This window comes from Podarcis liolepis (assembly GCF_965112155.1).
Source record: "Podarcis liolepis genome assembly, chromosome: 8".
NCBI classification, from domain to species: Eukaryota; Metazoa; Chordata; class Lepidosauria; order Squamata; family Lacertidae; genus Podarcis; species Podarcis liolepis.
In genome coordinates, this window is record NC_139560.1 from 77,809,353 (window position 1) to 77,821,674 (window position 12,322).

A 12,322-nucleotide genomic window follows, 5' to 3' on the forward strand; every position below is an offset into this window, starting at 1 on the left:
CTTCAAACTGGAGGCAGATGAATAATGTATTGATGTGAAAACAAATGTCCAACGTTTTTCCATAATTATATTATACCTTCTATAGGAGTGACATATGGTGGAGGTTACAGGAATATGACAATCAGTTGTCATTGACTGTATTAAATACACTTGATCAAATGTGTATGTATAGGCTAGACAGACTTTGGTTCTATTGTCGTCATGTTTCATCAAAGTAAGGACCCAGTTTTACTTGGCCTCAGTGAGTCTACCAAATATTAATCAAAATGTCATAAAAATGTTGCCAGCTCTATTACACACCTGGAATATAATTTTGTTTTCAAATGTTAGGCATGTGAGACAAACATTCCATGTTGAAATATTATCTCTTTCTTTGGTTTTGCAACCAAGCAACCCTCAGGCTGTGTCCGTGCCAGGGTTTTAATACATATGTAAGTTACAGAGATAGTTTGTTTTTTTCCCCATGTGTGTTTTTGTTCACTCTCATATACAAAGGAGCACTTTAAAACTTATCACTCCCAAATCTATCTTGATGTTTCCCATCCGTACTAGTGGGAAGTTCTTGATGGGATATATTTGTTGTGTGTGCTCTTGTCCTCTCTCCTCAATTTCTCCTTCCCCGCCCTCCATAATATCCATAAACCTGAGCATAAGTAACTTTGAATCCACAAGGCCATCATGTGGATGAATGAGCCCACAGAATGTGGCAACCCACTAAAAAAAATCTAGTTGTGCAAAATTCCTTTCTGCTCTCCTACCTATCCTGCAGAGAAGATTTACCACTGGATTCTGTTTAAACTGAAAATTCAAGATGAATTTGAGGGTTTCCACTTGGCTGTAACGTCCAAAGAATTTCAAAGGAAGCAAAAATACAGTGGTGCCTCGCAAGACGGAATTAATTCGTTCCGCGAGTTTTTTCGTCTAGCGAATTTTTCGTCTTGCGAAGCACGGTGTCAGAAAAGTTTTGGGAAAGCTTCAAAAATCGCCAAAAGGCTACCACACGACGTTCTATGAGTTGCTCCTCGAGGTCAAGTCGCAACTGTATTAAGGGTGTTAAGAAAAAGGAAACAAACTTGCAAAAAACGCAAGACGTTTTCGTCTTGCGAAGCAACCCCATAGGGAAATTCGTCTTGCGAAGCAGCTCAAAAACCGCAAAACCCTTTCGTCTAGCGAGTTTTTCGTCTTGCGAGGCATTCGTCTTGCGGGGCACCACTGTAGTTTAAAAAATAACATCAATGACATTTCAGGGTAGTGGGATTATGGTGTATTGAGGCATATAACGTTGAAATAGCAATGATGACAATATAAACGGGGGCATCATCTTGAAATAGTATCTTGTAATGCAGCCCGAACTATAGATGACTAACTGGTCAGACACCAGGTGGCAATATTAATTGGGTTATCGCATAACTGCAAGAAGAAACCCTGCCAATTGTGCCAAGACCTGTTCAAGGAACATGGACTCTGTCCAGAATTGCCAGGGCTATATTTGAAAACCTCCAGGTCTGTGCTTTGTTGCTTGATGTCAGAATTGGCTGCAAATTTCTGGGGTCCACCTGGTGAGCTTCCTTTATGCTGTTGGGATCTACCATTCCAGCCCCAGCCACCCATGTTGGCAGGCAGCCTCTTTTTTCCTCCTCTCTGCTTTATTTCTATGAGAAATGTGGGCCTACTACTTTGATGAATGCCAGGAGATTGCCATTGTAATTCCCCATGGTGTCCATAGCTGTCAACCGCCTCTTATTTGGCGGGAAACTCCCTTATCCCAGCACCGTGTCCCTTATTGATGAAGTCCCTTAAATTTCCCGGGTTTCAAAGGAAGCAGCTCCTCTCCCTCCCTCCCTGCCGGCCAGGGAGGAGGGAGGCTCCAACTGTGTTGCTTGGCTGCCCCACCTGCCCCCCTTCGGCCTCCTCTCACCAGCCTCGGCCCCCGGGAGCCCTTCCCTGCCGGGACTGGCGGGAGCCTCGGGCCCTTCCGCCACTATCCTCCTCACGGCCGCCAAACTGAGTGTCTCTGCCTGGGGCCTCCCTTCTGCCCGTCGCCGCCGCTCCTGCTAGGCCATACTGCAGCTACGCCGCCAAAGGACCCAGATGAGATGGGCAGCCTGGCATGGCCTATGAGTTGCTGAGGAGCCTTGAGAGGAGAGCGAGGGCAACCATAGAGAAAGCAGTTCAGAGAGAGGAGGCAGAGGTGGAGGTGTAGGCAGGTCTTCCAAGGGCTAACCATAGAGGGTGAAAGCGAAAAGTGGTTGCTGCTTGTAGTTATTTAATTACAGTGTTTCATCAGCTGGTGTCTTGAGCAGCAACCTCTGGAAACGAAGGGCTAAAAACCGGCGTTGCTCTCCAAAATTATCTGCTCCCTTTTAACTTCATATTTCAGCTGGTTGACTAAAATCCCTTATTTTTGAGGCTGCTGGTCCCTTATTTTCAAATCTGTGTTGACAGCTGTGATGGTGTCACTCCAGGGCATTGTGGGTAATTACTATGGCAGCCACCTGGAAAGGTGGCTCAGGCCACAGCTACATTAAGCCTCAACTGCTGCATGCGGATTGCACCTACTGAAACACGCCTGTCCATTGTGGTGACACATTCATGGCAGTGGACGGAAAGGCACCCAAGGCTATGATCTTATCCCTGGGTTCCAAGAGGCGCCGTCCATCTAAATCACCTTTGCTTTCCCTCTGACCTGCTAGGGCTATAACAGCTTAGCCTTTACATAGGCAAAAGTATTACCCTGAAGTATTTAAGGCTTAAGAGACACCACCACAGCACATTTCTCAATGAACTTTAATAATAACCTCGACCTGGCACCTCAACGGCCATCGCTTCCTTTGGGGCTAGTATGGGCGGACTGTTACATTAACCAAACATGGCCTAGCTATAGCTAATTGTCTTGCTTTGTGACAATGCCATCCAATTAGGGAAGTGCCTCTTGCCACCGAGAAGCCATTTGTCTCTGTTGCTGCGCCCCTTACCTCTGCTCTCTGAGCAGTTGAAGCATTCAGTCTGAGACATTCCGAGAGCGCTCTGTGTGTGAGACACTGAAAACCCAACCTTCATGCATCACTACCCCCTGGGTGTTACATGCCTCACCGCCTCACACAAAAGGCCCATTTTCAGTGTGACCATGCATACGTGATTCCTTCTAAAATATGTACAGCCAGGAGATATGCCTTGTGTTTCTTGGCAAAACCTCCTGGCCTTGCTTTAAGTTAAGGTCACAACAGCTGATTCAAGAGCCAGCATATCAATCAATTTAAAATATCTTCTCCAGGGAAGCCATTTTACAAAAATAGAGCATTCTATATTCATATCTTTGTTTCAGATTCTTCTTCTCATTACTTATCATCTCTTTTACAGCCTGGCCCAGTGGCTATCAAACTTTCGGCCATCAGGAAACGTTCCCCACATTGACTTGTCCTCTGAGGAGGCCATAACGCCACTGTTTATCCAGGGCAATGGGCAAATCTGGTGGGTCTAGATGTGGCCTTGTACAAACTAATGGAACGGGAGAAGATTAGTAATTACTTTCAAGCCTTTTTTCAATGAAGGGTCATCCATCAGGAAAGCTTGTTCTTATTGGAGAACACCTGGTAAGCTTTATTGGAGAACACCTGAGAGCCAGTGTGGTGTAGTGGTTAAGAGCAGTGGACTCGTAATCTGGTGAACCGGGTTCGCGTCTCCGCTCCTCCACATGCACCTGCTGGGTGACCTTGGGCTAGTCACGTTTCTCTGAAGTCTCTCAGCCCCACTCACCTCACAGAGTGTTTGTTGTGGGGGAGGAAGGGAAAGGAGAATGTTAGCCACTTTGAGACTCCTTCGGGTAGTGATAAAGCGGGATATCAAATCCAAACTCTTCTTCTTCTTTAAAATTGCTGTGAAACTCATAGGGCGCAATTCAACCAAAGGGATGAGAGTCCAACTCAACTCACACCAAAATCAATGGGATTTACATCAGCCATGACTAAGTCCCATTCCATCGTTACTGGTGACTAAGCCAAAGGTTACCAAGTCGCTTTCCATGGTAGAGGGATGGATACAGTCACACACTCTTCTCCTCATTTCCACCATTGCCCAATTTGAATCAAGGCTACAAGAGAAAGGTCTTAGAGGCCGTTAAGAAAGAACCGATTGCCAGCAACCAGAGACCGGACTGTTTTCATGGTAGGCCTACATCTCTGGAATTGCCTCCCCAAATATCTCCCTCAAGCCCCTTCTCTGGCTGTTCCAAACAGCCCACAAAGATTCATTTGGTTCCTTTAGTCTTCTCTTGAACGACTTTATGTTGACGTATTCTTGTTTTTAACCACTTGGTTTTATACTGTGTTGTTAAATGAATGAATTTATTTGTTGTTACAACCATCACAGTCATTTCAACCACCACTAAAAAAGAAATATACATACTATACAAAATTTACATAGATACAGTGGTGCCCCGCAAGACGAACGCCTCGCAAGACGGAAAACCCGCTAGACGAAAGGGTTTTCCGTTTTGGAGGCGCTTCGCAAAACGAATTTCCCTATGGGCTTCCTTCGCAAGACGAAAGCCCATAGGGAAATCTCCGGGACAGCGGGGAAGCGCAGCGCGTCCTCCCCACTGTCCTCGGACCTCCTCCAAAGGCTGGCGGTGGGGCGGAAAGACCTTCTCCCCGCGCCAGCCTTCGGAAGGCTCCTCCAAAGGCTGGCGGTGGGGCGGAAAGCCCTTCTCCCTGCGCCAGCCTTCGGAAGGCTCCTCCAAAGGCTGGCGGTGGGGAGAAAAGCCCTTCTTCCCGAGCCAGCCTTCGGAAGGCTCCTCCGAAGGCTGGCGGTGGGGCGGAAAGCCCTTCTCCCCGCGCCAGCCTTCGGATGGCTGTCCTGAAGACTTGCGGTGGGAGGACGGTTTTCCTTTCCACCGCCAACATTCAGAATGCTGTTCTGAATGTTGGCGGTGGGGAGGAAAAACCCTCCTCCCACCGCAAGCCCCGGGAACAGAGGAGAAGCGCTGCGCCCCTTCCCCTCTGTTCCCGTACCTGTCCTGAAGGCTTGCGGTGGGGAGAAAAGCCCTTCTCCGCACCGCCAGCCTGGCAAGCGGTTTCCATAGGAACGCATTAATTGATTTTCAATGCATTCCTATGGGAAACCGTGCTTCACAAGACGAAAAACTCGCAAGAAGAAAAAACTTGCGGAACGAATTAATTTCGTCTTGCAAGGCACCACTGTACACCAATACAAGGCAGCATACACACACACACACACACACACACACCACGAAGTAATTTTCTATAATTCACTGCATATAATTGTGTTGCTATATTTTGTTATATTTTAAATTATTTAGTTCCGTACTTCCTTACGAAGACTTGATCCTGAAAGGTGTGACAGGTATGTCTAAATCAAGTGTGGGGAGAACCTCAGGCCCTGAGCCAAGAGCCAAAAGCTGCTCACATGGCCTGTCTGTCTGGCCCTGGGGTTCTCTGCAAGCCGCACCCCTCGCAGATGCTGACCTGCACTCTCCTTGTGCTGTTGAGTTGCGAGAACTCTGCTAATGCCTCTGGCTTGCCTGAATGGAGAGACGTGGGGCATGCATGTGTCAAAACCTCTGAACTGGTGTGGTTGGGAATGTAGTCTATTGAACAAAGATGAGGCGTCACATCCATTGTTCCACCCACTTGTTGCATCTTACCCTACCTACCACTGGTATGTGGTCCCCAGAAGCTTGCCATGACTGAATGTGGCCTTTGAGCAGTACGTTTTTTCTTTAAAAAATGTTTAAGAGTACTCTCATTTTGATTCAAGAAAACCACCATTTTATAGTTCAACTTGGGAAAAACAAATACAGTAAACGGACAAAAGTGCACTAACATCTTCCCTTGCTCTTACTGTCCGTCACCAGATGTTGTCCTTTCATAAACCATGAATTTACATACATTGAAGGCTTAAACAAATTCAAAGGAGGTCCTACCAAATTTATAAACATTAAGTTGGCTACAGTGTTTAAATGCAACAGAGCTCTTATAGGAGTCAGTATTAAATCCACCTGAGAGAAACCACGTTCACACTCCCTTGTTGAAATTGGGATGTTCTTGATTGCGTTTAAAAGAGGCATAAGAGATGATGGAATCTTATTTTCTGAAAAGTACAGTGGTACCTCGGGTTACATACGCTTAAGGTTACATACACTTCAAGTTACAGTCTCTGTTAACCCAGAAATAGTCCTTCAGGTTAAGAACTTTGCTTCAGGATGAGAATAGAAATTGTGCTCCGGCGGCACAGCAGCAGCAGGAGGCCCCATTAGCTAAAGTGGTGCTTCAGGTTAAGAACAGTTTCAGGTGACTTTTCGGGTAAGACATCAGATGGTCTCGTCATGTGTAGTTTGACCCTTGGCCACAGTTATTTCTTGATAGATTGCGCCATTACTGTTCAAGTTGGGGAAACTTAAGTTGGTGCAGCAACAAGAAATGTTTGAGACGATGAGCCTTGCGATGGAAAAAATGACAGGGGTGGTAATTGGTAATAGAAAACTCATCACAGTTAAAATTCATGATTAGAGACTGTCAAGAAACAAGAACAAAGGCCTATAATTATCAGGCAAAGGCCCCAGGCACCACCCAGGTGTTAGGAAGGTATGTCAGCTGGGCATGCAAAGGCTATTCTTCTATGGAAAATTCTTCCCAGGTTGAAAGCTGGAAAGCAAGTCCATTATACTCTGAGCTTCCCAAAGTGAACATGCTTGTTAATATAATTTGCCTTCTTAGGGTGTCTTAACAAAGCTTAAATCAGATTTGTGTTAAATTTGCTCTGAACAATAATAAACATTGCTGTGTTTATTCCATTTCTCTTTTGAAATTTGTCCTGCATTTAAAGCATTCATGCATGCCACATGCAAAAAAACAAGGGAAGATCAAATGCACTTTTTAGTGAACACACCCTAAAGCTCCAGCTCAAACAGTGCAATGTTTTTAGAAAATACACACACACATACAAACCCCTCAGAGTTATATATATGGAATCTGACAGTGTTGTTCACAGGATCCATATAGAAGTCTTACTGATGATTGTATGTGCCAGTTGCAAGAATTCAGGTTACCAACCATTCCGTTTCAAGCAACAAAGATCTATTTTATGCCATGGGTGCATCAATCATTATTATTATTATTATTATTATTATTATTATTTATTATTATTATTATTATTATTATTATTATTATTATTATTATCATTATCATCATCATCATCATCATCATCATCATCATCACTACTACTACTATTTTATTTATACCCCATCCATCTAGGCTAGGTTGCTACTATTGAGTGAAATACAGTATATGGCTATAGAACATTTGATTCCACACGTCATTTTCTCTGGAATTAGAATGCTTTGTTAATTTTTTAGAGAGAATCCAAATGTGTATACAGTACAAGTGTGTGTGTATGTGTGTGTAGCATCCCACTGATTTCTATGCTCTCCTGTGTTTGTGGAATCATAGAATCTATGATGTTGGAGGGGACCCCAACGGTCATCTAGTCCAACCCCCTGAAATGAAGGAATCTCAGCAATAAGTATACACAGTGTGCCTCTCCTGGAGCTCAAAATGGCGGATTTTGGCACCTGAGGCAGACCACAAAATGGAGCTGCCACCACCCCCACATATCCCATGCCAGTAAAGAAGGGGTGGGTGAAGATCTTAATAATAATAATAATAATAATAATAATAATAATAATAAATTTTTATTTATACCCCACCCTTCCCGGTTCAGAAAACCGGGCTCAGGGCGGCTAACAACAAATTTAAAACACTTAATTGATACAACAAAAAAGCAGCATAAAATACAGTATAAAACGTGAATAACAATAAATTCAGAATTCAAAAATCAATTCAGGAGGAAAATCCATCCAATAAAAATTAGATGATCACCAGGGCTAGCTGGCTAAATTAGTCCTATCTGAGCCAGCAAGGAGACCAGGGGAGAATTAGCTGTGGGATCCCAGAGTGGGGAGGGGGAGGGAAGGAAAGGGAATAAAAGATCAGGCTGAGTTCAAGTTGAAAGCCAGGCGGAATAGCTCTGTCTTACAGGCCCTGCGGAAGGAAGTTAAATCCTGCAGGACCCTGGTCTCATGGGACAGAGCATTCCACCAGGTCGGAGCCATTACTGAGAAAGCCCTGGCCCTGGTGGAGGATAATCTAACTTCCTTAGGGCCCGGGACCTCTAAACTATGATTATTCATGGACCTTAACGTCCTTTGCAGGGCAGACCAGGAGAGGCGGTCAGGCACAAGGGGGGGGGGACTAAAGATCTACACGAGGAGCAAGGGTGAGAGACCCCAGCAGCGCCTCCTATTCACCCAGAGGCTGCTGTAGAGACAGGATGGGGGGGGCACTGCTGAAGAGGGAACAGATCCAGCCTGCCATAAGTGTGCTGCAGCCGTTGCTATAACTGTCCTGGTTATAGATATTTAACAGCCCAGTCTGAATAAAATGAAAGCAATAATCAAGGTACTGCATTCACACTGTGGGAACGTTTATATAGTTTAGCAGAGTTTCAATGATCCCCTGTTTGAGTTTATGCAGCGACAAGCGGGTTGCTAACTCGTTTGAGTCCTATCAATAATTATACCTTCCTGGTTGATAATCCCTTTCTGTCCCTATTAAATAAAACACACATGAATCTGAATCATATTAACATAAACTACAGTGGTACCTCTGGTTAAGAACTTAATTCGTTCCGGAGGTCCGTTCTTAACCTGAAACTGTTCTTAACCTGAGGTACCACTTTAGCTAATGAGGCCTCCCGCTGCCACCGCACAATTTCTGTTCTCATCCTGAAGCAAAGTTCTTAACCAGGGGTACTATTTCTGGGTTAGCGGAGTCTGTAACCCGAAGCGTCTGTAACCTGAAGCGTTTGTAACCCAAGGTACCACTGTACTTTACTTTCAGAGTCATTGGCATTGGTCGGATTTTGATAATCGGGATGGAATGGTGTTGAGTATTCGACAGTATCTTTTAGGTGACTTGAGTGTGGGAGCTTTAGACAAATGACATGCAATGGCTCTGAAGTATTTGACAGCTCAGGAGGCATCCAAGGGATGCCTACAGGACTAAAGTACTCAATTTGTGAGGGAAAGTGAAAATTGTAATTTTGGTATATTTAAAATACAGTGGTACCTTGGTTCTCGAATGGCTTAGTAGTCGAACAACTTGGAACCCGACTGCTGCAAACCCGGAAGTGTTCCGGTTTGCAAACTTTTTTCAGAAGTTCCTTGATATGCTTCTGAACTGAGTGTTATGCTTCCATTTTGAGTGCCATGCTGAGGTCTGTCGGTTTTTCCTATTTATTTTGCGTTTTTGTGGCTTTTTGTTTTGTTTTTGTGACTGTGTGGAACCCAGTTCAGCTACAGATTGATTGATTGATTGATTGATTGATTGATTGATTGATTGTGTGTGTCGGAAAAACAGTGGTACCCCGGGTTAAGTACATAATTCATTCCAGAGGTCCGTTCTTAACCTGAAACTGTTCTTAACCTGAAGCAGTACTTTAGCTAATGGGGCCTCCCGCTGCCGCCGCGCCGCCGGAGCAAGATTTCTGGAACTCCAGCTTAACAGTGTTTTTGACACTTCTCGACAAATCAGCCCCTTTTCCATAGTCCACACTGAACTCCATGTGGTATTTAAGAACCTGTATCAAAGTCCCTCCAAAATTAAGAGCCCCCACAACCCCAAATATCTCACGGCCCATTACCAGACTTGAAAAGTCCAAACATCCCTGCATAGGGGGGTCTATCCAACCCCCCATTTCCAAGCCAAGCCAAACTTTATCTTTCCAAATCTGGCTTTTTCCAAGCTCATTTGTCAAATCCAAAAACTCATGTTCCTGCTGGGCCGCAGCTCCCTCCATCTCTGGTGCCCAAGATTCAGCAACATCCTCTTTCCTCATCTGTTCTGTCAGGGCACACTCCTGATTTGATTCCTGGGTGGGCTCCATATAATTTCCCACTGCCTGTTCAAAATTTCTGATCGCATCAGTCATCAAGTCCGTCTTCTCATGTAGCTGTTCCAATAGGGCACTTGTTTTACAGAGAGCACACAACAGAGCTTCTGAATACATTGTCCTGCAAGGTCAGAAGTCTATTCCCACGATCGTAATCTGTAGCAGCTGCAAGCTCCCTGATTCAGAATTGGTTACAGTTTCACAGGCTCCCTCTAGGGGAAAAACTTCTATTTGTTCTTTTCTTTTAAAGGCAGATCTAACAACAAAGTTTCCTTTTTCAGTTATTTTGTCAATATTTGTTCCTTTAAAATGCGAAAGGGAACAATGGCATCACTATGTTTCTCTTCTTTTAGCTATCTGTCAAAAACGTTTGTCTCAGGTCAATGAGCTGCAAAAAACGTCAGTCCTGACACCCCGCTCCAGGATCAAGATGGTGGAAAGTTACTTTGCTTTACACTCACTTCTGCAGGTTTAAACAGTCCAGAAAAAATCCCCCCCCCCCTTCTCCTGCTTCCGAAAGGGGTTCAACAATCTTAAATGGTGAAAGTTAATCCTTTACAAGCGATTTTCTGAACTCTAGTTTGCCATGTCTTTGCTTTAATCTATCTACAAAGAAACGGAAGGCTGACTTCCTGTTTAGACCTTCCCGTTTCAGTGCCAAATTGAAATAAACTTTTAAGTCCAATTTTCCTTTCTACTCGCAAGTCCTTATTTAGAGTCCAATTGTCCGAAATTTAAGTACTCACAGTGATTGTCTTAAAAGCCAAATTGTCCCAGGAAAAAGGCAGCGCTCTTCGGCAACGGCTGTGCAGCTTCACTCCACGGAAGAAGCAGTTGACTCTCAGCACCGCGCCACTTCCCCCTCTTCGCTCCGGAGCCCGTTAGTGGGTTCCTTTGCGGGTTGGGGGGCGCTAAAGGTGCCCGCCGAGTCCCATGGTCACAGGCTTCATCCGCCTGTGATTTTTGAAAGGGTCCCCGCTTCGCCGTAGCGGAAAAGACCCGTTTCCCGTGGAGCTGGTCCCTCCAGATCAGAGGGAGTCTGCCATTACCGATGGCGCCACCCCGGAAGTCAAAAGCCACTGCATGTTAGCCATCAACTAAATCAAGAGATATTTCCAACTTCTAATTGCTATTTCATGCCAACTATTGCACTCTGTCAAATATTAGCTGTTGAGCATCAAATATTTTAGTTTAAATAACACTGACTCACGTGCAGATAATCTAAACATTCGGCAAGTGCTCAGAGAATATCTGAAGAATACACACCATCAAGATTTTCAGAGGGAAAAAGTGGGGAGCAAGTTGTTTTATCTGTTGCTTAGTTGGAAGGCCTGGCCAGTCCCCCAAGTGCTGGTTCTGAGGTTTGTTCTTCTTCTTCGACTCTTTCTGAATGAGTCCTCTCTCCATCTTAAATTTCCTTGGGGGTCATAAAACAAATTTTATCTGCTCCATCGGGCAACACTACTCAACATCCCACAGCAATGTTGTGCAGCTAAGTACATGTCAAGAACATCCTGTTAACCCTTTGGGGTGTAATGAATAATGTGCAAGAAGATCGATGCCTTCATTTTGAGAAGGGCAAATGAATGTAAAGAGAGCTCAGGTAGCTCTCAAGACACCATCATATCAAGCAGGGTTATCCTGGTAGAGAGTCAGAAAGGATGGTGGGAAATCAGATGCTAAATGACAACTCTGTATTCTCAGAACGTCTGGGTGGCTCTAAGTTATGGGGACAAAATTCATGTTTCCCACCGAATGCCTGTTACGCCTAAAGAAATGTATAATGTTTGCTCTGTGTGTGAGAGTTAGAGAACCAGCCCTGATATGCAAGAAGGTGAAGTGGCTTGCTTCCAGAGTAGGACGGGTGAATCTATGTGTAATTATGCTCCCTTCCATATCCACCAGGACACGCTCCTGGGCGAGTCATATTCTTCTTCTACTTTGGCGATCACTCGTAGCCGAGTAAGATTGTCTTCCATAAACATGGTTTTAACAATGAGTCCGTAGGTGACTGTGGAGGCCAGTTCTGGATCCACACGTCCTTCCACAGGGGGAACATTGGTTTCTGGACAGGAGTTGATCACGGTGTGGATTTGCCAAGCGTGGCTTCCTCTTAGCACGTTTCTCCCTTGCGTCCTGAGTTTGAGTGTCTTCAAAGCCCATGACACCTTTGGTAAAGGCTGTTCTCCAACAGGAGCACTCGCAGGCCAATGTTTCCCAGTTGCCAGTGTTTATACTACATTTTTTTAGATTTGCCTTGAGACAGTCTTTGAACCTCTTTTGTTGACCACCGGCATTACGCTTCAAATTTTTAAGTTCGGAATAGAATAGTTGCCTTGGAAGACGATCATCAGGC